Source organism: Rhipicephalus sanguineus, chromosome 5 (genome assembly GCF_013339695.2).
Source record: "Rhipicephalus sanguineus isolate Rsan-2018 chromosome 5, BIME_Rsan_1.4, whole genome shotgun sequence".
Lineage (NCBI taxonomy): Eukaryota > Metazoa > Arthropoda > Arachnida > Ixodida > Ixodidae > Rhipicephalus > Rhipicephalus sanguineus.
In genome coordinates, this window is record NC_051180.1 from 76785244 (window position 1) to 76811330 (window position 26087).

The 26087-nt window shown below is 45.9% G+C and overlaps 1 pseudogene; it reads left to right on the forward strand.

Annotated features, from left to right (window-relative positions):
• LOC119394723 (uncharacterized) overlaps positions 1-25335 on the forward strand; it is a 29215-nt pseudogene extending 3880 nt beyond the window's left edge.
• The last annotated feature ends 752 nt before the right edge of the window (positions 25336-26087 follow it).

Consider the following 26087-nt stretch of genomic DNA (forward strand, 5'->3'; position numbering starts at 1 on the left):
ATTGGTAGGGAACTTGCGCGAATGATGTGTTCGTTAGGATTGGATAGTAAGTGTTGTTATGAAACGCATTTTTAGCTGAAGAACTGCGGACGAATTCATAACACGTCTCTTTCGTCAGTTCGTTTCCCATTGGTCAGCCTGCTTCACTAATGTTTTCTTTTCCAGTATGAAGTGTATATATGTATTGCCCCCCTTACTCAATGCCCGCCATGGGGCCTGTAAGGTATTTGAAATAAATAAATAAATAAATAAATAAATAAATAAATAAATAAATAAATAAATAAATAAATAAATAAATAAATATGTCCCGCATCGTGATTGGCTGAACTATTCTGTTTCGAAGATTTTTAGCGTAAGACGTTTTTTTGTGAACACGGGCCCCGCTTCCTGGGTGCTAGGCAACTGTTCACAAAACTTCTGTTTGCCTCGTGCGATTAGCCGTCACCGGGTGGTAGTCGTTTCACTATCAAACCGGTCATGACTGGCGACTTCCTGAACTGTGGAACAATGAGAAAGAAAAGTTTCATCAACACGCGCCCCGTAGTTTATGTGTAAACAAGACCTTGAGCGCTCGAGAAGCCTCGGTCAACCACGCGCATCAAAGAAAACGAACCACCAACAAATAAGTAGTCGGGCCTATTTTACCTTGTTCTACGAATAATAATAACTGTTGGTGTTTTATGTCCGAAAACCATGATATGGTTATGAGGGACGCCGTAGTGGAGGGCCCCGGAAATTTCAACCGCCTGTGGTTTCGTTAACGTGCACCTAAATCTTAGTACAAGGGTCGCAAGCATTTTCCCCTCCACTGAAAATGCGGCGGCCGTGGCCAGGATTCGATCTCGCGACCTTCATGCGTTCTACCAATCTCCTCGATGCTGTTTCTTTTTTACGGTTTATTTCGGTTCAACGCCCATTGGTCGCCCTTCAAAAGCGGAACGTCTTGTACCATCATCGGCGCCTCGCTAAAACTGGCGCGTTGACTTGTTTATTCTAGCGTCCTTTGGTCTTTTAATATTGCCGCGCCTAACCGGTTTAACCATTCCAAACATTCATGCGACTTTCGCTCGCTACGTGCTTGGCATAACTCGTCAGTAGCAGGAGAAGCGCGCAGTAAACACACGTTTTATCTAACACAAACCCATCGTTAAGCTCTTACAGTCGCCGACTCTGTGACGTTCGGCAACACTGCATGGAACTGCCTAACCAGGAGCGCAATATGCTCGCTCGGGCATGACTCACTCTCGCGCGTGCCATCGCCGAGGAATGCGGGATTCCTGTATGCGGAATGCTTTCACCTCCCATCCCTTCGTTCCTTCGTATGCAGCGACGTGCGTTAGGTTTGATTCATTGAACGTTTGTGTATGTTCTTATGTCGCTTTCAGAGCTCAGCAGATTCTGTAGCTGTCATCAGTTTATACAACTCTGTCGCGTGGGCTGTTCGCATTTCGTGGGAGGCAGGACGGTTTCAAAAGGAAATGTACAAAAGAGCAAATAAATGAATGGAGCTTCTCTCAAACGAATGACCGTGGTGACGTTATATAGCTTTCAGAGAGAAAAAAAAAACATGGCTGATCAGTGCGTCATAAAAATCGATATAACACGAAAGTGACACGTGTCTTCACAGTACTAGTGCTTATTGTGTAGTGATATATTAGAGCTCGCGCAATGTCTATTGGTGTTTGTCTGCTATAGCACAGTTTGACGTGGATGCACCCACGTTGACGCCTAGTGGCATATCTGCATCGCGAAGACTAGCTCCCATGATCATGATATAACCGCTGTGGTAGCTGAAGTTTTCAACACGTACCAGGACACAGCGTATCGTGAATCCCGCGCAAAGATGACATCAACAAGCACATATTAAACACTGGGACTCGATATGCACTTCAAAGCGTCGTCAATTAAGGAGAGAAACGGCATGGTGTGCGCTCCCACGTAATAGGGTAACCTACGCCTGTGCTCATGGATACACTACCACACTGCTTAAGCAACACGGGAGACAGAGGTTCGAAGCTTGAGCCGCGAACGCGCGCAGGCGTTCCACTTCTCGCTGGCCTCTTTCTCGCTCCACCAAGGAAGGACACGCCGGTCGACATCGTTTCGCTTGCTGCTGCAGTTTTAACGCGATAGCGTTAGAGAGCTCGTTTCGCAGAAATGCCGCCGTCGGTGTCGCCGTCGCTACGTCGCTTGTGAGCGAAAAATCGCCCGTGACCAAAAAGTCGAGAAAGATGCAAATAAAATAAGCAATAAAAAAGCCGCACCTCCCCGAAGGGGATCGTGAGGAAATGCGAATGCATTTGGGTGCACCCGAAGAGTGTGCGATTAATTAATGAAGAGAGACGAGAGTGTGCACGTAGAGGTGCTCGAGTTCCATTGTGTTACACTTCATCTTAGTGGTATCGTTGCCGCGAGAGATTCGACTTCACCGACTTCCATCGCTATCAAGACACCAAAGCGCGCGCTCCCTGCATGATATATATATAGGTCTGAGCGCGGAGAGCAGGAGCGCTCGAGCTCTCTCTCCGCCGAGCGAGCTCCGCGATGCGAAAGCCCTCACCGGGTACATTGCTCCTCTCCCTTACCCTCCGCTGCTCCGCGATAACGAATTTTCTAGCCGCTCACCACGGTGACTCGGACGCCCGTTCTCCTGCCCCCCCCCCCCCCGCCCTCACTTTTTTTTTCTTCCACTCATACCTTTCTTTTTCTTCTTTTACCATTCTCTTTTCACACTCACTGTCTCTTCATTTCCCAATCCCCCGTGAGTGTATCGGTTGAGGTGTCCTCACTTGAGAGACAGTTATCGCACCCAATTTTCATTTCCTTCTTCCTTTTGAGAATCACCCGCCCCCCCATCACACGCCCGCGCGCTCCTCCTCTCCCTTACCCTCCGCCGCTCACCACCTGCTCCGGTTGCTAGGCGCGGCGCAGCTGTTGCTAGGGGCGAGGAGGAGCGCGCGCGGAGAGATACCACCTGTGCGCACGCCGGCCAGGTACGCAGGACAACCCCCGACTAAGAAATGCATTCGCATTTAAAACCTTCGGTCCTAGTGAGGATCGAACCCGGGCCGTTTGCGTGGCAAGCAGGTGTCGCACCACAAAGCCACGATGGTACTTGCAACTGCTTCGGGAAAAAACGCTACATAAATGCCATGCAGTGGAAGCAGTCTCCTAACGCGTTTCGTTCGGCAGGTGTCACGACAAAAATGAGCCCATTCGGCGATTTGTATAGGCGCATTGGCGAGGCCATCAAACTACGCTTTTTGCGCGACGCCATGCTTCGAAAAAAGCCTGGATAGTGCAGCCATCGCCGCTAAAAACACACACGGGTGACACGAACTTTCAAACAGCTCGAACAATGGACAACTATGTCGATCTAGCGGAAAACATATCAAGCCAACGCTTCCTTTCTAGAGGAGGCGTTGATCAAACAAACAGCAAACATTAGATAATGTGCTGCCATTTTTGAGGCATTTGAGAAATATGTCTCGATTCTAGCACAGGAAAGTGTTTTAGATCGAAAACCTGTACCATTACTATAGATACATAGCGCGTGTGTGTGTGCGTGTGTGTGCATCTGTGTGCGTGTGCGTATGTGTGTAACAACACACATTAATAAGTATGCACTCAGTGGTTGAAATGCGCACTTGGGGCCGAATTTCGCTATCGCGTTCAACTCTTAAAGGCGAAGCTTAAGGATCCCCCATCTTTATTAGTCGGCGCTGTCGCACTCGAAATAGTCGGTGGCGAAACACCGTTGGTACATGTGGAAGCTGCACGACTCCGACAATGAGCCATCACACGCTAACGCGAAGCGAAAGGCAAAGAATGTAATGGAATCTAAGGCGACTCCCCGATGCTTGCGCGGTCAGTGTTTTTCGCTGGCATCGAGACGCTTTAACCATGGCCTTCGAGATTTCGCGCCAGCGAGCAGTATTCGAGGCCATGCTTTAACTGCGTCGTCGCCGAATCCTTCTCTATCGGCGCTAGTAAGTGTCATGCCGCATTATTTCACTTCCCCGCTCACAGACGGCGGCACCACCCCGCCCCGCTTAAAGCCCCCCTCCCCCCTACCGCCAAGCTATGGTGGCATAGCCTAGCCCCTCCAACAGAGAGCACCGTGCGAGAGATCATGTGTGAGAGATATAAGGGGCGTTTGTGGAGTGGGGTGCAACTGCCTCGGTAGCTCTGACGGTAGAGCGCTGGGCGCTTATCGTCGCGGCCAAGAAGTCGTAGGGTCGATTACCGGCGGGGGAACTTTTCTTACAGTTGTTTTTCCTCATCCGTTAGCGTCTATTTTATCAACGTCATATCCGTGACGGAGATACGTCACTAAAGTCTTGGTGGACCCCGACATAAAGCACTTTCTTGTAAAAAAGCAAACACAGTGCAGAGCTATTGAACCTATGGGGAAAATTTACTGCTTTCCTCGTGAGAGGACAACAGTTGTTTATATGGCGTGTCGCGACTGAAAAACGCTAGAAAACACCCAGGCGCATGCATCTATTAGGATCCGCGTCTACGTGACGACGGTGTATGCTCCAATGCGCTTTAGGGTTTACGGTCGTAGTCAAGCTTATAAACGTAGATTACATAGAGTTGAAAAGTGAGCAATCTTTTAAATAATTTGTATGCAGTCTACTGCCCACCCCTGTGCAGGGTAGCAAATCGGCTATTACTACCGGGTTAACCTCACTGCCTTTTCCTTTTCATCCATTTCTCTCTCTCTCACACGCACTTTTACGCGCTGATGCGAACTTCTCTTTTCTTGAGCACTGCGCGCTTCATAAAAAAATACAATGTGTGGACCGTTTTATTAGATTACGTTGTCATTCCTAACATTTTGTGCCTTCACCTTTGTATATTAGATATTAGGCATAATAATGCTCAGGAAGGCAAAACAAAAGCTAAATGTCCTTGATTACTTTGCCCAGCGAGTAACAGAAAACGGATGCGCTTTAACTCATTGTTGCAGTCGCTGAATGAAACAGGTCTGCTAGTGTTTAGTTCATGTTTCTTCCTTCGTTTGTTACTTTATAAGCTTTGAAGCAAGTTCCCCGAATAAAAAAATTCTGGAGGCAACCTTAGTTCTTGACTTAGGTGTCTTGTAGTGGCGCTAGCACCTCGGCGTTCGTGTGCCCTGGTGAATTAATTAGTTGGGTTAGTTTTGTGTTTCACGCGCTGCCGAAGCGGATTTCCGAGGTCACGTAGAAAGAAGCGCGTGGTTTAGATCTGCTCCGCTAGCTGTCGCAACGACCCCAGCTGCTCACAATCTTACAATGAACTCGGTCAATTAATTTTCAATAATTATCTTGACAGTAAACTGGCTCTTCTCTTAGGTAAAGTTATGCTCTGATATCATAGGTATCAAGAATAACTCCTAACTCGAACCTGGACCATCGAGTTTTGTAGCGTTAGCTGCACTTGCCTAGCCGGAGCCGATTGCGCGTGGAGGGTCATGAGCCGTGTTACGCATGCGCGAGGATCAGTGATGTCACACAGCTGGGACACCGGAGCTGGCATCTCACGCGCTCTCCGACACCGCCGCGCGCGGCTCGCCGCTGCTTGTCTGCGCGTTCGGGAGGAGTGGCGCCGTAGGCGCGGCAGACACGGTGGCGCCGGCACGCGCGCAGACTCCGCCACCACCGCGCGCGGCTCGCCGCTGCTGGTCTGCGCCGCATTCGAGAGGAGTGACGTCGTAGACATAGACTCAGTAGCGCCGGCGCGCGCGCAGCTATTCGCCTTCGCTGTGCAGTCGCCGTCTGACACTGCGCTGTGGCCGCTTGATAGCGCCTCTGACTGGCGTTTGCAGGTGGGTAACGCCATGGAGAAGGAGAGCGCAAATGCTGCCCGACGGAGCAAAAGAGCCGAGAAGCTTATCTAATCTGATCCCGAAGTAGTTGCCTGGCAATTAGCGGTTCAGTGTATGAAGAATGAACAGAAGAAGGCTAATAATCCTAGACAATCTGGGAAGCTAAGAATAAACAGATGAACCTTTGCTAACGCTACGTATATCCTGGCATAGCCGAGCTAAGCCACTGCAATTTTTTTTATTTTTAGAAGATGGTTTATGACGGTTTTTAAATCCTGAAGTAAGAGCTCGACCGGAACTGCTTGGAAGAGAAACAAGAGGGTCACTCAGTGCCTGTGCCTCTAAACAACATGCCTACTGCTTCCCGCTATAAGTTGAATCGCTATCGCCGCAAGTGTAACTAGACGAGATAAAGAAAAAGTCATTCACTCCTTTTCGGGGAACGACTGAGCACGCGTTGTGCAGCAAACTTCGCCGCACATTAGTGGGACTCTCTCTGGAGTTGGCCAACTGGGAAGACCTATTGTATATAGACTTAATTGGGCTGCAGCTGCCCCCGCCTCGTCAACGAATCTCCCCCCTCCCCCCCCCCCCCCAAAGTTCCGGCCGCCAAAACGCGTTTTTCTTCTAATCTCCGAACAATGCCGTCGTCTCGTTGAGGGAGGCCGGTGGCACTTCCTACAAGACCGGAAGGATGGTTGCTCGCGTTGTCTCCCCCTCGCCAACAGCAAAGCGCTGTCTTTCGTGAAAGAAACTGAGTGGTTAGCGAGGATGGGAGAATCCTGACGATGACCTCCTCCCAATTTCCATCCTTCCCAAAAAGAAAGCGGTAATTGGGGATATGAAATAGGGTGACTTGGGATGAGAGAGGTGTGCGGATGTAAGAGATGCATATAGCGATGCGCACCGACGCTGTCACGAGCCGTCAACATACATGTTACTCTTGAAAAGCGTGGGAAAGTTTGGAAGACCAAAAGATATAAAAACGTGGGTGCTGCTGGGAAAGAAGGAGATCCTCCGATCGTATGCAGGAGACTCTAGGAGCCAAGATGTTCTGGTCAGCTGCACTTTATGAACGCTTGTGAACTGTTAGAGCGAGTTCTGTATCTGTTTACATTAACTGCCTCTTTGTTGTTGTTTCTTTACATAACAGCCAGATTCTTATGTAAGGAAGGTTGTGCCATGTTTTTTCCGTATTTCGCTGCCTTCTGTATCGATCCGTGTTGTAGAACGTCTCTTCGCCAGAGCACAATAAACAAGCAATCGTACGTTCACCGCCGCTGTCATCATTGTCGCCATCTTCTTCTCGTCGCACATATACTCGAGCAATACACTATATATTTCCTTACGAAAACACGCCCGTCCATCTCGCGATGCTTTGCAGAAACACAAACGGCGATGTTGCTCGTAAAATATGAAGATCATTTATTTATGTTGTCCATTTTTTATCTCTTTTTTCTTTCAATCTGTTAATGCCATTCCCCCGTGTAGGATAGCGAAGTGAACGCGTAAGCTTGACCCCTTCCTTTCCTTCATATGCGCCTTATGCAACTGCCAGATAGACAGCTACATGCAAAAATGTTCGCATACGCTACTTCCCACAGTGCGTGGTATAGGCGCAAAGTTCTTTTTCCTTCCTTTTGTTACGTCGTCTTACCATTATCCATTCGTCAGCAACGTGAACCTACGCGACTTGTCCGACAGTCCCTGCAAATAGGTTTCACGGCAGGGCACTTCACAGCACAGCAAGCTCGCTCAAGGCAACGCGAGAAACGTTAGCGTCCGCTTCATCAACAAACGATGCTTCGTTCGACAAATTTCGTAGTACGTAGCGCGCTCTACTTCCCCCTAAGCAAAGCTACGGCGCGGCAAAAAAAAATGCAAATACTCACAAATGAGGTCCCTTATAACCAAGCCGCCGTTCGAGCAAAAACAATTGTCGTTCGGGCGATTTAACGCTTCGCTGCTCCCTCTTCGTAATTCGCCATTTACATTCACAAATTCCCGGAAGCACATGCAACTCACGTCCTAAAGAAAAGAGATAGTATATATTAGAACACTATTTAAAAAGGAAGACACAGGTTGAGGGGGTAAAAAGCTCCGATATGCGTAATAGAACAATTGACTGAGAGAGGGTAAGGGTCTAATAACAGAAGAGCCTCCGCGTTCATTGTCTTGCTTCACCGCTGCGCTGGCGGCGTTTCAATTGCAGTTTTAAATGAAAATGCGTGCGAGTATATTGAGGGCGCTGAGGGTCATAAGTGCGCGAATATCGAGAGGAAAAAGAATAAATGAAAGCGATTCAGTAGAACTGGGGCGGATTCCTGCGCAGGGCGAATGAAAAAAAAAAGAGACAATCGAGAGTTTCTACTCTATAAATGACCCTATTCTTAAGTTTTATATAAATTTATAAAACCGCTCAATTCTTGGCCAATCCAACACAGTGAATGTGAGCCATAGTTAATAGGTGAACAAGAACAACAGTTTATGCGTTCGCATTTGTGTCGGCATTGTATTGAAATTCTCAGCGCCGTGTCACTCACGGTCGCTGAGACTGCTTGGATGCGGGAATTGCGGCAACGCTATTGCGGTTTTCTGCAGCGACAATGCGTAAGATTAACATGGTACCAACATCCTGTTCAGTGAGAATGGTCTGCCGTAACACAGCTAGTTTAAAGCAGCGCACACTGTCGATAGAACACAAGACGAGGAAGGGACAACAGCAGCGTAATTGCCGTCCCTTCTTCGTCTTGTGTTCTGTCCAAATTTTGCTCTGTTTTTCCTTGCTCCAACCATGAACCAACCAGCCTAAGCTTGAACCCTGGTTTCAAGCAATCTTTTAGTTGTTGTATATCCTTAAGAGAGCGTACGTTGCCTGCCTGCGCGCCGTTTTCAAACCTGCAAGCCATACCTATACGGCAGTTGATTGCAAGGTGGTGGGGAATCAAGGTGTGAGTTGCTATATATAAATGTAAGAAGATTACTTTCAAGGGCTCGTTTTTGTTTGTTACACACAATATTAATGAGAACTAACAGACAGCAATGCCAAGGAAAGTATAGGGGGTGTTATTTGTAGTAATTAGAATATAAATGTGAAGAAAGTAAAGTGGACGAAAAGATAACCTGCCGCCGGCAGGGACCGAACCTGCGACCTTCGAATAACGCGTCCGATGCTCTACCACTGAGCTACGGCAGGTCAGCTGGTCAGCTGCCTGCTCGTATATAGATCACGTGCTACGTGACGCCAAAAAGGCAGAAAAAAGAGTGTTCCACACTCGCCGCCATGGCTGCGACTGGCGCTGACTGACACTCCTAAGTTTCAATCTACATATATACCCTATAAAGTGGACGGGGAGATGACCGCCGCTGTAGCTCAGTGGTAGAGCATCGGACGCGTTATTCGAAGGTCGCAGGTTCGGTCCCTGCCGGCGGCAGGTTGTCTTTTCGTCCACTTTACTTTCTTCACATTTATATTCTAATTACTACAAATAACACCCACTATACTTTCCTTGGCATTGCTGTCTGTTAGTTCTCATTAATATATATAAATGTATCACTTATGCTGCTTTTACTATACCCAATTGGAATGGCTAGAGTAAACACCCCTGTCATATATCGACGCAGGTGTGCTGGGACTCGTGGTCACCGAAGTACGGCTCCTGTCGGACAGCAACAAGACGCAGTGCGTGCTTCAAGGCGAGGGTGCCACGCTGCTCTGCTTCTTCGTGCTGTTGCCCGGCGAAGACCTGCGCCGCGTCCCCTGGTTCATGGACGGCGCCGAGGTGTACGTTTGGCGCAAGGGGCATCGTCCGCTGGCGCGCCGCCTGTTCGACAAGCACGTCGACCTGAGCAACCGCTCGTCTACGTCCATCCCGATCCTTTGCGCACACATGTCGATGCAGGGAAACTACACGTGCAATGTCGAGACGGGGCACTTCGCAGAACGATTACTTTCTCACCGTCATTGTAGGTGGGTTTCTCTTTCTCACTTTTCAGTCTCGCTTACCCCTTCCCCCGGGCAGGGTAGCAAACCGAAAATTTATCTTCTGGATAATATTCCTGCCTCATTACATTCATATACTATATCTCTCTCGTGAGAATGCCAGGAAGTGGTGTTTTTCATTTCACTGAGCGGTTGTTTTCTTGTTGTTGTCGCTGCTCTTGTTGTTGTTAAACAAGCCGCGTTTTTCTCGCTCAGTTGACTTCCTTTCGTACCCTCCTTGTTGGCCAGCGAAACATACACTACGTAGGTTTCCCTACCTTCCTGTTTCTTTTATCCGTGCTCTATTTCTCTCCCTCTCTCACACTTGAAAACATCAGTGTCTTATACAGCGACGTAATTATAAGCCTTTAAACTGGACTGTCTGTCCGTCTTTGTTGTTGCGCTGTCATCGTCACGAAAGCTTCTCGTGCGCAGTTTCACGCTCATTATATACCAAACAAAAGCAAGCGAGTGAGGAGCGAAATCGCGCCCCTGCAAAAATATAGCGCAAGGAAGTCGTCAGCCATATCAAAACAGTGGCTTACCGTTGGGCCACCTACTATTCCTGTGGTCTACTCTCGCCATGCCGCGAAAGAAGCGCGACATTCACTTTTGCCAATTTGATCTGGAGTTTTGCGTGCCAGGCAGGCTGTCACAGTGTGCCTGTGACACACTGTGACACCGTAGGCGATTTCACTGTCCACAGTAGGCGATCTTCGCGATGACATTGTATGCTCTGGATCCTCGCTGCTAAGGCAGTAAGAGTTCGACTCTGTTTATTTTCGCGAGAGAGCACCTACCGACACATGGCGCGTCGCTGCAGAGGAAAAGCATGAGTTCTTCTTTTGGGAAAGACAAATTGAGGTAAGGTATCCAGAGATCGGGTGGAAAGCAGAGAAAAGAAAATTTGTCCACACTTTATTGTTTGTCGCTCAGACCTGAAGCTTGACAAAAAAGGCACACCAGAGCTTTCAGAGCAGTCCCGGCAGACAACTGCTGGAACCAGGGTCCGAAATTTCCGATTCCCGTAAGGAAGCGGTTGTCAATTTCATCGAAGGTAGTGCCGAGGACCAGTCTATGTTCACTTAAACGGCGACAATCGCGCCGAAGGTGCGATATTGTCTCTTTGCACTCACATACTTCACATTCTCGACTTCTGGCTGCTCCGGTGATGTAACAGTATGGGCATTAGTGCACGCTACTACAAGCAACGTACGAAAAATGAGTCACCTCCCGTCGTCGTGAAATCGTTCGAAAGCAAGAACTTTTGGTCGAGGTTCTAGGTAAACGAAAACTCTGGCTTGTGAAATCCACCGAATTCTGTAGGGCGCAGTGTAATATTGCGTGCAGAACTATGCAATTCCAAGTATGGCATTTACGCTAAGAGGAAAACACCGAAGTGCAATATTGCCAAGCAGCTTGCAAGTTCGTTCTTCAGTCGCGTCGCCTTAAGCCGGCTAAAGTTCTCTATAAGCTCTCGACTGTTCTCGAGGAGAAGAAAGTCGTTCGTGGATGGAAAATCCCGGAAGCCAATAAGATTCTTGCTCCTCGTCCTTGAAAAGCAGTGGCAAAAGCATATTGTATCTTGGCCTTGCCTCTTTTTATTTTTTTTTTACTGCGAGAAGAAATAGGATTTCACCCTGCTGCAGCGTATAACGTAGACCATGGGCTTCGAGAAATAAATTTCATGAAAGACCATCCTCGAAATTCATCGCAATGGGAATAGGAGACCGATTGGAACCTACATTTCACGACGGGTCTACGAACGACAGGCAAACGAGAGAATTTGTTGCTGCTCGTTGTACTAAAAAACAGAAATTTGAGCTACTTGGTACAGATTCGTGATAAAAGAAGGCATGGACGTGCAAAACAAAAACACAACAGGTGAGATCATGACAACATGAACACCGGCGTTTATGTTGCGTTGATCTGTTCTCTTGTGTCCGTGTTTGCACGCTTATACCTTCTTTTATCATGGATTGTTATATTACATAACAGGCGCTTCGCAAAAATTTCAGATATGAGTCCTTACTTTTTCATATATTACATGTGAAAGTTCATGATCTAAGAAGTACCAAGCAACACAAACGCGAAGAATTACTATCTCTCAATAGTTCGTTATTAGAATGCGTTATTCGGAGGTTGCAGGCTCGGTCACTGCCGGCGCAAGTTGTCTTTTCGTCCACATTTATGTCTTCACATTTATATTATATTTTACTACAAATAACGTCCTCTATACTTTTCTTGGCTTGTTCGTCTGTTGGTTCTCATTAAGGTTGTTTCTATGAAAGAAAAGCGAGCCCTTAAATTCTTCTTCTTTAATTTAGCTCTCAATGCTGCTTTCTTTGATAAATTCGGAATACGCAGTAGTTCTTTATCCTACGCTTTTTGTGAAGCCTTGTAGTGTTATTAATTTTTTTCAGAAATATCGTTTGTTGAATACTTTTTTTTACATACTGCAGCCTCAATGAGGCTATTGCAGGAGTGGGAAAAGAAAACAAAACAATAACAGCAAATCAACATTCATGAACATGCTTCCAGAAATTCTTTCAGTGGTAAGCAACGCACACTTCCGGGCAACAAATTCCAGGCTTCTATAGTTGCAGGAAAAAAGCTATATTTGAACATGTCAGTGCGGGTGAAAAAAGTTGTAATGTTAAGGGCGTGGTCGCTCCGCGTAGATAAAGGTCTGGAGAACTGAAGATAGCTGTCTAGAGTGTCGAGGCGGGGAGAATTGATGAGATTGTAAAGGAATTTGAGGCATTCAACGTGGCGACGCTTCGCAAGTGTAGTGAGACCTAGGTGAGGAAGACAATTCGACGGAGAAAAATCCCTGTCATATCTTTTGCATACAAAACGCACAGCTCTTTTTTGAACGCGTTCTAGTTTTTTAATGTCACATTTCTTATGTGGGTTCCACACCACGCAACCATATTCAAGGATGGGACGAATGAGAGCTTTGTAGGTAAGCAGTTTGGTTTCTTGAGGAGCATGACGGGGCGTACGATGTAAATAGCCTAATTTCTTAAAAGCCTTGTTGCATGTGTGATCAATGTGTTTAGACCATGAGAGATTGTGTGTCATAAGGATACCGAGGTACTTGAATTCGTTCACCCTGCACAAACTAACATTGTTAAAACCATAGTCAAAAGTCAAGGGGCATGAACGTCGGGTAAATGACATAACGACGGTCTTGGAGAAGTTAATATTCATTTGCCAAGATTTGGACCAGCTACAAAAGTGAGAGAAGGAATTGTTGAGAGTGGCATGATCCAGTGGAGATTTAACAGTATGATATAGGACGCAGTCATCTGCGAAAAGGCGTATTTTCACAGGGGTGTACAAGGGGAGGTCATTAATATAAAGCAGGAATAAAAGGGGGCCCAGCACAGAACCCTGGGGAACACCTGATGAAACAGGCATCGAAGGCGAGTTAGTAGAGCTGAAGCACACATACTGTGAACGCTGCGAAAGAAAGTCGGGTATCCAGCCAACCAAGGACACGTTCTTTAATATGGCAAACAACTTGTGCAATAATTTAGGATGTGAGACAGTGTCGAATGCCTTGGCGAAGTCTATGAAAATGGTGTCAACCTGGTCACCTATGTCCATCGAGCTGCTGATGTCATGAACGAATTCTGTAAGTTGAGTAATAGTGCTAAGACCGCGTCTGAAGCCGTGCTGGTAAGTGCTTAAGATTTTGTTCGTTTCAAGGAATTCCATGATATGTTTAAATATAATATGCTCTAGCATTTTACATGAATGCGCTGTTAAAGAGATTGGTCTATAATTGCTTAATAATTGAGCATTACCCGATTTAAATAAGGGCAGAATTGAAGCACATTTCCACGAGAAAGGAAGTGTGGCTGACGAGAGAGATTTTCTAAAAATAATTGTGAGGTACCTGCTACACCAAAGAGAGTATCTAACTAGAAAAGCTGTTGGGATGCCGTCGGGACCGCATGATTTCTTGGTGTCTAAATTTAAAATAAGATTGAGTACGCCCTCAATTGATACTGACACATCGTCAATTCCGGGGTGAGATTCTGAATGAAAAACAGGGATGTCCGAGTTGTCAGTTGTAAAGACTGAGTGGAAGTAGGCGTTGAAGGCAGAAGCGATTGTCTGTGGATCAGAAACTGCAACGTTGTCAATTGTCATCGTGTGTGATGAAGACCCAGATGGTTGGATAGCCTTCCAGAATTTACGGGGATTTGCTTTCATTAGCTTCGGCAAGGTAACCCTGTAATAAAATTCTTTCGCTGCCTTAATTTTAGCACAAAGTTCGTTTTTGGCGCTAACAAACTGTTGGAGCTTTGTTAAGTCACCAGAGCGTCTTGCTCGACGTAGTCTGGTCACACGACGCGACAAATGCAAGAGGTCCCTAGTCATCCAAGGTATTTCAGTGTTTGTTTTCTTTGTTTTCAAAGACGCAAGTTGCTTCATATAGAGACCAAGAAATGACGCTACATGCGCTTCGCTTGACGATGCACGTTTTCATTGATTAGGCAAACTCTAACATTCATTGAGTTTCTTGCTGAATATCCCTTTATCAATTTACTCAATCAATTATCAATTTCCAACGACAGCTTGTACTCACGCTTTAGCTTGAGAATTAGAAACGCTCATTTTTCCCCTTCAGCCGAAATTATGAAAGCAAGTGTACATTCCAGGCCTCCATACCGAAACTCTGGCATATAATGAGCATTAAAAATGCTTCTAGATTTGTTTTTTCTCCTCAGTGAAAATAGCAAATTTCTATGAGTGAGAACAGGTAAATACATAGATCATTGATTGGTTGATTGATTGATTTAGGAGAGAAGAGGCAGAGAGATAGAGAGAGAGGAGGAAAGGCCGGGAGGTTAATAAGGTGAGCGTTCAGTCTGCTACCCTTATTTCATTAAGCTTAATGCACCAAAGCATACACTAAGAATGCCATTGACATGGATCCACTGCGGTGGGTGGTCGATTAGTTCATTGCTACATTTTTAATTTTAAACAAGATATTCTTCATCTTGGGATGGCGCGGAATTAAATAAACGTTCACACCTACGAAGACTACGCACTAGCAAGCGTAATCAGTGTTGAAAAACCGGCAGTGTTCAAAAACAGACATAGCACGATGAGCAGACTGTTTCCAATATGACACCAAAACAGCTGTTGAATTATACCCGCAGCGATGTTAGTTAAGATAAATTAGGGAATTTTGCGAGCCAAAGTGATGATGTCATTATGAGTCAGGCCGTAAGGAAGTTAAAGGTTATTTCAGGCAAAAAGCAGAAAAAAAAAGAAAGAAGAAAGGTACAGTTTGCCTAGGTCGCCGGCGAAAAGGCATAAAAGCCTGACAAGGCACCTGACCCCTGTAAACCCAAAGTCCCAACAAAATGACGCAATGCTCAGTGTAAAATTGAGTCATAAGGAAATAAGCATAAATTAGTTGCTACATGCAAGGCACATGTGTATACCTCTTAGTGGGAGACCTCTTAGTGTCCTTTAATGTACACCTAAATCTAAGTTCACGGGTGTGTTTGCACTTCGCCCCCGTCAAAATGCAGCCGCCGTGGCCCGCAATGGAATCCACGGTCTCGTGTTGGACAGCACAACGTCATAGCCGATAAAGGACCACAGCGGGTGTGTTAATCATCGTCCTGTTTGCACCTCAGGTTCGTGAAAGGAAGGGAGCTGGACTATACGTCCTCGGACCGTGTGTCGTGCATGGAGACGGTGGAGCTGGACTGCGGCGGCATGTTCCCCAAACCATGTTCCCAGACGGGCGTGTGTACCTGAACACGGTGCCGTTCGACCGCGTCGAGCCGGCGGCTGCACCAAGCCTTCCAGGTGCGAGACTGGGTGACCTTCCGCTGCCACATCATCGTCCTCGGCACCGACTGGCGATCCGGTATATCGCACAAGCTATTCGGAGGTAAGCTTCAAACGGACCCTTTCCTTCAGTCATCGATAACTGTAAAAAAATCACAGCATATCCACGGAGTGAATGATGATGAGTGGGCGAAGCTGCGGAGGTTCATCGGTAAACCGTGAATCTTCCGTGAATTCTGCCCAGTACATCATCACCGATGTGAGATCGGGCGCGTTTATACTAAAGGTTTGATGAGTTATGACGACCTGCAGCTCACTTTAATTTTACATGTACGCTGTGAATTTTCATTGTTTAGAAAACCATTGCTTTAGAAAACATCTGGCGTCTTTCGTTAAGCAGCTGGCGTCTTTTCGTTTTGCTTTAGAAACATCTGGCGTTCTTTCGTTTTGCTTTTACAAAACATCTGGCGTCTTTCGTTGGTTTATTTCATCAATCAACGGCGTTTTGAACAAAATTTTTATTGTTTAATCACGCACAGGAGAAATCTCACCAGGCACTACCTTGGAGGTAAACAATGGCTGCTAATGGGAATGAGAGACAGAAGAAGTCGTCTTTTAGCTAACACTTACACTTCTACTTCTACTAACGTTTCCTACTGGAACATGCCAATGGCTGCTAATGGGGAATGAGAGACAGAAGAATTCGGCTTTTAGTTAACGCGCACTCTGCGAATTTTTTATTGTTCAACAACGCACAGAAAAAATCTCCCACCGGCACCACCTTGGAGGTCAAGATCTGGTACTAGCGTTACGACTGGTTACGCACTACGACTACGACAACTACGAGGGACGAACGGGTGCCGCCTTAAGGAGCTTCGCCCCTAAAATTTTCAAACATCTGCAGTGTTTGGCAGCCGTCAATAGCAGTTGTGAGACGTGGATTGAGGGGCATCGTTTTTGAAAGCTGAGAGGCGGCCGTCGATCAAGCACGGGTTACCGCATGCAGCGTTTACTGTATCGCACCTGTGTTTTAATTCGAAGCCTTCCTTGCCTTATACCATGCATTTAGCGATGGTTACAACGTTTCCAGTCTGTCATCACTGCGGACCCCTTCAATAGAAGAAGATGCCGTGTCCAACCAATATTGGTCTTTTCTGCAAAGAAAACCCATGTTTCACCCATTAGGGCACAGACGAATGCAGGCATAGGCGTCACATAGTAAAGTCTAATAGCGTGCTTTCTGACCACTGAGACGTTCGTAGCGCGGCACTTCATGAATTTCTCTTTAAAAAAACAGCTGGAGCACGTATTTGCGCGTCAAAATAGAACGAACGCATAATAGTAAACCGCACCATTGTCCTATGCATGCACTACGTCGCGTAGCAACGAGTTTCGCGCAAAAGTGAGAACACACGGGAAAAAGAGAGAGAGAGAGAAAGAAGCAAGGACAGGCACGTAGGTTGCCCCAGTACTCTGCACTGGGGCAAGATATGCGCATGATTCTAACACATACCAGTTTTGTATACCGCCTTAAAGATCCACCTAGTTAGTAACAAAACGCCGAAGTACAATAAACCAGTGATCGTTTCATCGCAGTCATACTATCTTATTTCCTCTTGCTGATGATCTTTACGTTCACGCTTGCATCACTACACAACACGTCGGCTCAAAAAAGCATGAAGACACTAGTTTATAAGACCCTCTGTTAACATTATCAATGTTGCGGGTGCCCTCGGTCGTTTTCCTTGCAACAGAAATGTCGCCGCGCCATTTAGTGAGACTTCGTTCTCTGATTTTTCTTCTTTTTATGCCAACGGGTAGAAATTCTAGAATTCGCGTAAAAATCTTTTTCGTTTCTTACTTTTAGGAAGCAGTGTACACATTGCATTTATATACACGGTCACATGAGCTTAGTGGTGTTTAAGTTTTTTGTTTTTGTTTTTTAACAGTTTTGAATCACCGCAGCCGCAATATCTTAAATATACACCGCAGCATGTGCAGAAGGTGAAACCGATCTACAGCCTTTACGCCTCGAATGCATTAGGGAAAGCATTCTAGCAACGAAACGAGAGAGAGCTCAGACACGGCCTCTCTCCGTAGCAAAACCAAAGGCTGCATCGAGTTTAAATTGAGAACGCCTCATACTGTTCCGCCATTATGGCGCTGGCGCAACGACATGGTGATTTATCTTCATTACTTTCATACCGGCATCGTTAGCGCGAGTAACGCTTGCATATGAAACGAATCCGCCAGTAGATGGATAGCCCTACTTAATTTTTTTAAGGTGACCATTTCCTTTGAGGGTTATCCTCTCTAAATTTACGGTGGGTTGCGTCGTACAGCTTTTAAATAAACGATCATAGGCGGGAGGGTCGATTTACGCATATTTTTTTGGTATAACGCCATGATTACGGTTCCTACAGCGCAGTTTGAGAGCGTCTCGGATCAAGAGCAAATTACCAAGGCACTTGCGCTCAACTCGAAGGAAACAGATAATTCATGCATCGGCTTTGTGCTCCACGTGCGCGCTTAAAAAGGTATACTTAAAATACCCGCCCGCCACGATATCATGCTTCAGAACTAGGGCGTTAGCATCTAGGCGAAATAACAAAAAGAGTTGTTTAAGCCCCTTGTCCATTAATGAAATCTGTTCAAGTTAACCTCCCTGCCTTTCCTACATTCCTTCTCTCTCTCTCTCTGTTCAAGCACGCTCGCGTTGCTTAGGCATATTTTTCAAAAATCAATTAACTTATTTCTCTATATACTTGTTGAGCCGTAAACTGAAAGTGGCATATTTTATTTATTTATTTATTTATTTATTTATTTATTTATTTATTTATTTATTTATTTATTTATATTTAATCTGTTCAAGCACGCTCGCGTTGCTTCGGCATATTTTTCAAAAATCAATTAACTTATTTCTCTATATACATGTTGAGCCGTAAACTGAAAGTGGCATATTTTATTTATTTATTTATTTATTTATTTATTTATTTATTTATTTATTTATTTATTTATTTTTGAAATATAGACAGACATTTGCGCGTGCCTGAGATCATAAATGCCTTGAAGGAAACTTACAGACCCGGTCTACCATTTCATAGTCGTTTGGGAGGGGGGAGGAGGGTCAAGACCCTTAAGTAAACGCATTACGCAGATTTAATTTGTCAATCCTAATTCATTCCGTCATTCGCGGCATTTACTTGAACTCACGAGAAATAGTGTTGAGGCAGAATATGACACGTGGTAGCTGCCAGGGTGCTTTTAATCCTTCCCAGTACGAGTTGTCTTGGAGGTTGCGTTCTGCCAACACGTAGCGGCCACGGTTAGTTATAACACCTTCCGGTGAGTTTAGGCACAGCGATAAACCTTGTTAGCAGTGGTAGCACACAGTGCTCCACGTGCGCAACGTGTCTGTCTCAATTTCTTTTGATGTGACGCGGGCGCCTAAAGAAAACTACGCTCTGATGTTCACACACACTTCGTAGTCTCATCACATTTAGTCACGTTGAACAAAAGTACAGAGAAATAAATTTATTTTCGCACAGTTTTATGATAACATGAAACTTGGATGACGTTAGAGCTTCGCCTTCAAGAGTAGAACGCGATAGCGTACTTGGGCCCCGCGCGCATCGCCTTCTCAATTGCTAGCCTAGCTTCCGTTGTCGGTGGATGCCTCAACCTTGCCGCAAGGAAACGAACATCTGTGCGTGTAACAATGACCGCTTCCAACTCTCCTAGAATGCCTACTGCAAGTACAGTTGCGAAGTGTGCACTATGCCATAATTCGTTCTTTTGCGAATCAGCGAAGGGCCCACTACACGTCCGTAAGGCCATACGCGAACCTACGCAGCTGCCTACATTGTTGATGCCTTTGCAGCTGATGATGATTAAATATTCCTGAGTGCTTTGTAATGGGTGGACCTTTGAAACACCCTTTCGTTGCGCAATTCACATGTTTTGACGACTGGCGCCATTCTACGCTTCTGCCGCGCAATATTACATTGCGTTAAGGAGACTCCTTCCACTACGTGACATTCATACAGTGTTTTTTTCCGAAGCAGTTTCAAGCAATAGCGTGACTCGGTGGTAGTACACCTGCTTGCCACGCAGACGGCCGCGGTTCGATTCTCACTCGAAACCGAAGATTTTAGGGGCGTAGCTGCTCTTAGTCTAACCTTGTCCCATGTCAGGCGTAACCGCGGCAGTATCTCCCGAACAGTATAATAGATGGCGCTGTCCCATAGAGATGCATGCAAACTGCAGTTGGGTGACGATATACTAGATGGTGCTGTCCCATAGAGATATAAATAAAAATAAATAATAAAATAAATAAAAAATAACAAAAAATACAAAAAAAGAAGGAAAAAGGAAAAATAATCAAAGCGGCGTATCGCTTTGATTACTGCTGGGCGAAACCACTGAACATTTCACGGTGTACACATGATTGCTTCAGGAGCTTCGCCCAAGCTCTTCATCATTCATCTGTGGATATGCTGTAATTTTTTATTATTTCTTTTATTTGTATCTTTCTCATTTTTCGCTCACAAAACTACGCCGACAACGGCGCCGACGCCGACGCCGTCGCCGGAATTTCTGCGAAAAGAGCTCGTTAATGCTATCGCGTTAAAAAAAAAAAACATGACACTATCAAAGCCACGCGATCGCGAACCCACACAACACGAACCAACAAAATCGAAAACAACTGCGCCCGCGTTCACTTCTGACGGAAATGCCGGATGGTAGGACATTTTAACGAAGCTTAGTCGACACGTTCCCGAACGGGAATGGCCGTGAAGACTACCTATAGTTGCGTGCGTCGAAAACGTTTGGGCATATACTCTAACGACAAACGCGTCCACAAGTTTACGGTAAGGCCACATCACTCTTCGAACGCTCAGAAACGGCTTCAAATAGAGTCACTAGAAAAATTTCAGTGTATCGCATCTGTTTCCCGCGCGCCGCCGCGGACGCGACTGGCTTACTGGCATCACATGACCTCTCGCCGCCATATCCCTTCCAAGCGCTTTGGGTGCAGGCGCGTTGAATGCAGAACGTGGCCGGACCTTTAGCAGTACCACGGTCCCTACAAGTACTTCGTCGCTTTTTAAAGGGCCCCTCACCAGGCCACATAGCAAATTTTAGTTAGACGCTGGAAGTTGTTGTGTGCCGAAGGAAGAGCAGCATGCCGCAAGAATTTTTCAAATCGCTCCATTAGGAGCTGAGAAAAACAATAATTTGTAGCGGCGCGAAACCATGATGCGAGGAGGCGAGTTTCAAACCCTTGCCACTCGCCCCGTGTAGCCTTAGCAAGCCAAATCCCTTCCCTGCCCTCTTCACTTGACACATACGCATGAACACGTCATGCGCATGCATGGTCACGTGCGCATGACGTGCCCGAGACAGCCCCAGCACGCGAGCGGCGTTGCACGGCCGCTACCTTTTTTTTTATGCAGCGGCCGTGGGCGTTTTGTCGGCGTTCTCTGTGGTGTACTGCCTATTTCTGCGGAACGGGGCATGAAAGTTGAGACATTTGTACGGGCACGAGTGGCGGTATCATGAGCCAGTGCCGCATTAACGTTTACTTGGACGCCGTAGAATAAATGAGCATAATGAGTGCTCGAACGCGCCGGAACATTACTTTCGTTTCCAGGGCTGGCGTCTGCTCGATGCGCTAACCGCGGGGACACGAACGCATAGGAAAGGGAGACACATTAGCCCCGCATCTCGCTGCAATTCACGAAAAAAAAAAATGAAAGAGACGCACACATTCCCTTTGTGTGTCTCATTATTTCTCTCAAGTTATATTAATCTAGTCAAGCAACAAATTACAAAACTACACATGTCGTGTCAAATAATTGTCGCAGTGTCACGTGCTACTGTTGGCGACGTCAGAGCACAGTCGTCTACGTAGAGGAGCGACGTCACAGCACTACCATCTACGTAGGGCCATTTTCTCATGTACGTCATCCCCTCATTCTCTAAAGCGCGCGCCCGCGAGAGGAAGGGCAAGCAGCGTTCACCTTGAAATTTGACCCATTTCCGTGGCGCGTAGCGTTGCAAATTTTGGCTGACGTGATCGTGAACACCCAGTGTATGCATTGCGCTCGTTAGCTCAAAATTGTCAAACCTGGTGAGGGGCCCTTTAAAGACGATAGTCTTTCTTGGGGAACTTAAACGCAGAAATTTTGGTCTGTCTTTCTGTCTGTCTGTCTTTCTGTTTGTCGGCACGTCCCTCGATTCAGCCACTCGGCCAAAGTTGAACCACTTGCCCAAGGGCCAGCCGTCTTGAACTGGTACGGCTGTTCATACTTGTGAACGCTGTCGATCAAAAAGTAAATATCATGCATATCTGAGGTGCAACATCACTAGGTAAGTATTAGGTGGCGTGTTCCTTTAATAGAAAATGCATACATACGTAATTTTAAGGACCCTAGTTTCTTAAGCTGCGCTGAAAATGCATAAGAATGGAAGCTTGAGCGAGTTGGTATGCGTTCATCTTTGTTGAAACAGCGCTCACTAGACGACGACAAAGTAAAAGAAGGCACAGGACAGGCAGCGCCTGTCCTGTGCCTTCTTTTTGAAGGCGCCATGCAGATGCCAGAGTAGCTCACCAGCAACCGAACGTTGCTGGTGAGCTGTTAATGTTTCCAACACGAAATGCAAAAACATACGAGATTCCTGGAGTAGCTGACCAGCAACCGAACGTTGCTGGTGAGCTACTCCGGGTATTTCGTATATTTTTGCATTCCGTGTGGGAAACATTAAGATCAAAGAGCGTCGTTCTACGTGGCTGCATAGTTGACGGCGGAATGAATTCGCCCGCCTTGAAGAACACTCCTTTCCGCAGTGAACTACACAAACTTTGCTGGAAAAGCTCTCACGCAACAGGATACTTCACCTTTTCGGTTCGCTATGTTGAGTGATATTGAAAACCACATACTACATACCTTTCTATTTGCTCGGCTGTTTATATATCGATCTCTTGAACAGATTGTGCATGCATTTCGAGTTATAAGCGCGTCATGCACGAGAGCGAAATCGAAGATTTATTAATAGCTGTTTACTGTATACCTTGAAGGCAATCGTGGCATGATCATTTGCCACTGCGCAAAAGTGAAGCGTGTTACTCTTTTCATAAACTTGGTATAAGACAATGTCATTAAGGGTATTTTTGATTTTTTTTCAGGAAAAAAATGTTGCCAATGCTGCATTGCGCCCAGCGTACCCTTACAATTCGGTTTAGCGGGTTAGAAATGGTCACACCAAAAAAAAAAAAAAACGAAAACGGCTTATTTTCCCACGCATTGAGGGAATCGATTTCATGCGAGCCCTAGGTCTATATACATGCTGTGTTGCAGTAGAATGCACGTTAAAAATTTTCGGGATGCGCTATTTCTGATCAAAATAACATAAAGCACTGTGCGGAGGAAGTTTTAACAAGAGTGCATTAAGAAAAAAAGTTGAAATTAAAGGCAGTGCAGAAACCGAACCCCAGCTGTTTACGCGCTGGCAACGCCAACAAAAAAAAAAAACTGTTTGTCGGAACACAGCAAAATATTTGCAAGTGCACTGTAACGTTGAGAATATTACGGAGACAAAAAATAGGAAATGAAACAATTAAGTAGTGATGTCAGTAATTTTTGATGGCCTATTTTCTACGTATCTTTTAGGAAATGACAACAAATTCGCAAAATAAGATGCACCTTACCTACCGCACGCCGATTCGCCCGTGCGTTTGGCTGCTGGCGTTCCGAACCGAGACATAAATACTGCACGCACAACTTACCGTATACACACCACTTCTATTACGCATAACACCCAGCTGAACAGCAAGCATGGTGCGCAAGCAAGGTATGCGTCAGCGATCAGTCGAAGGACGCAATGTTGAATGTTCTCGATGTTCGATAATGTTCTCGAATGCGCTATGAAGTGAACCTGAACACCGACTGCAAAGCTAGCGCAAACAGTTAATATTCACCGAGTGTCGAAGTAAATGGCATCTCGCACGGTCACTACGCTAATGCAACTATGTCTACAGCTCCAGACCTTGCGAACACACCCGGCCGTGACCCGAAAAGAGGCCGATGAAGCCACGAAGAGAGTTCGCGAGCACATGGCAACATTCGCCGCACGTTTCATTAGTTACACCGCTAACCGCGCATTCGATCCATAACTGTCGATGACTCGAAATAACTTCTGATATCCTTTTGAAGAAACACACACACACACATAATGCAGTTACGCCGAGCGTAACACGGCATCGAGGCGAAAAGATTGGTCACTTCTCAACACACGCTACCAACGCGCCGGACGGTCTGGAAGGGAAATGGCCGCCGCCGTCCAATGTTGCCCGCGTGCAGCCTACCTTTGCGGTACTCTGAAATTTTCCAGTGACTCTAGCTTCAAAAGCGAAACTCTGCCACGATTGAATAAGTTCACAAGCCTGCGTGCATTCGTATGGATCGAAACAGTAGCGGAAGGAAGTGCAACTCTTTCCCGCCCCACTGCTGATTTCCCAATAACGCATACCAAAACGAGTAGCGCGCACTGACGTTCTTCTACATCGATCTTGAAGCGAAGTATGGATCGATAGGAACAATAAAACTAGCCGCAAACGGAACTCCGTAACTACCGGCGGCAACTCCATTGCCCGCCAATGGAGAAAAATCCGGCAAAGAAAACCGGTTGCAACGTGTAATATACGAAGAAGCTTCGAAAATGAGCAGTGAACAAAACGGATGACTTGACTTGTGAGCAAGTACCTCCTGCACTCCTGCATTTGCCTTTTTTTTTTTGCCTTCCATGCTATATGCACCGAGCTGAATCGAAACGCCGGGAACTATGCTCATTTGTTATTATTATGGCTATTGGCTAGGGCCTCAATAGTTCAGTGATCGCTTTTTCCAGCCGTTCTTTTAATCTCCAGGCGACCTTTCGCGACGGCTGACCGCAAGCAAACGGCCGCAATATTCTCATAAATTTCGCTTCGTGAAATATGCGACGTTTAGAACTATGGCGACACCGCTGCGATATTATTTAGAGTACGTTCACGCTGTTGCAATTTCGAGTTTCAATGAGACGAGAGGAAAAAAACATGTTATCCGCCAAGATGATACCCATATGGTTATTATCATGCACTAGTTCTGGCAAACTGATCGAAAACACATACAGGAAAAGTTGCCGGTTCAATGAGACCGTTTACGCAAAGGATCGCATTCGCCGGCGCATTGATAGTCACGATGCCTAGGCCCGAATGAAAGCATGCACTAAATGCTGTCTCGTGCACAGCTAGGTACAGTGGATTCCCATTAATTCACATACACGATGCTTGCTGAAGAACAGTAGAAGGTTATATGGCGGTGAACTCGGAGCGAACAACTCTAAGCGGGCTTAGCCTTTCAGTACGAAGGCGTATTTTGTGTGCGACAAAAATGGCAACTATAACAATTTGCTATGGTTAGGTTAAAGCATTCGAAGGACGTATACTAGGAGTTAAAAGTTACGCCTATAACTGATGCAAAAGCAACGGATATATAAGGAACAACAACACACAGTGCCTCTGCAGAACGCTCAGTCAAACGATGTAACATCGTGAACCGAAGTAAGGGCCCCGATAGACTCATCACCTGTGAGTCGAATTACAGGTGATGTCGAGTTTTTTAGCGTCGAGTTATCTCTATGACTCAATGTTCCAGTGGAGAACGACAAGCTAACATGAGCGATAGCGCAATATAACAAGAGCAGAAAATGCATTTCGGAGATAAGCAGGAAGCATTTCTTGAGACTATTTTTCTGTGATCCTTGAAATTCCTTCGTTTTGTTTACTACTAGCTAGCGAGCTTGATTGATTGATTGATTGATTGATTGATTGATTGATTGATTGATTGATTGATTGATTGATTGATTGATTGATTGATTGATTGATTGATCGATCGGGCAGGCAGGCTAGCAAGTTTTGTTCCTGTATATTTCATTATCCCTTCCTTTCTTCTTTTACACAACATATTCATATATTTATTCGACGAAAGAGTGCGTACAGAGCCAAAGTGGACGTACTCGAGTATGGCTTGAGCAATGACAGTATAGTAATCTTCCATCGACGCTGGAGGGCGCTTTAAGAGAAAAAGAAACAGACGAAACGTGCAAGAACGCTGAGAAAACTGTCCCCAACGCCTCTGGAGTATCTCTAGTATTTTGTAGTAGTTCTTTATTTGTGTATTTCGGGCTTTCCAAAAAGTCCAAAATGTCTGCAAAAGTGGAAACAGTTCAAGTTGCAGCTGCCATATACACAGTATGTTGGTGTGAGACGTCAACGCCACAAAATTGTTTTCGTCGGTGACGCCCGTATCTTGAACTTACAACAGAAACTGTAGATTTCTAGTGTACAATTGAGCACTATATATATTTAAAGCTTCCGTGTTGAAGCGCTCACAAAAGTAAGTTTCCAAGGAAAATAATTGTTATACACTA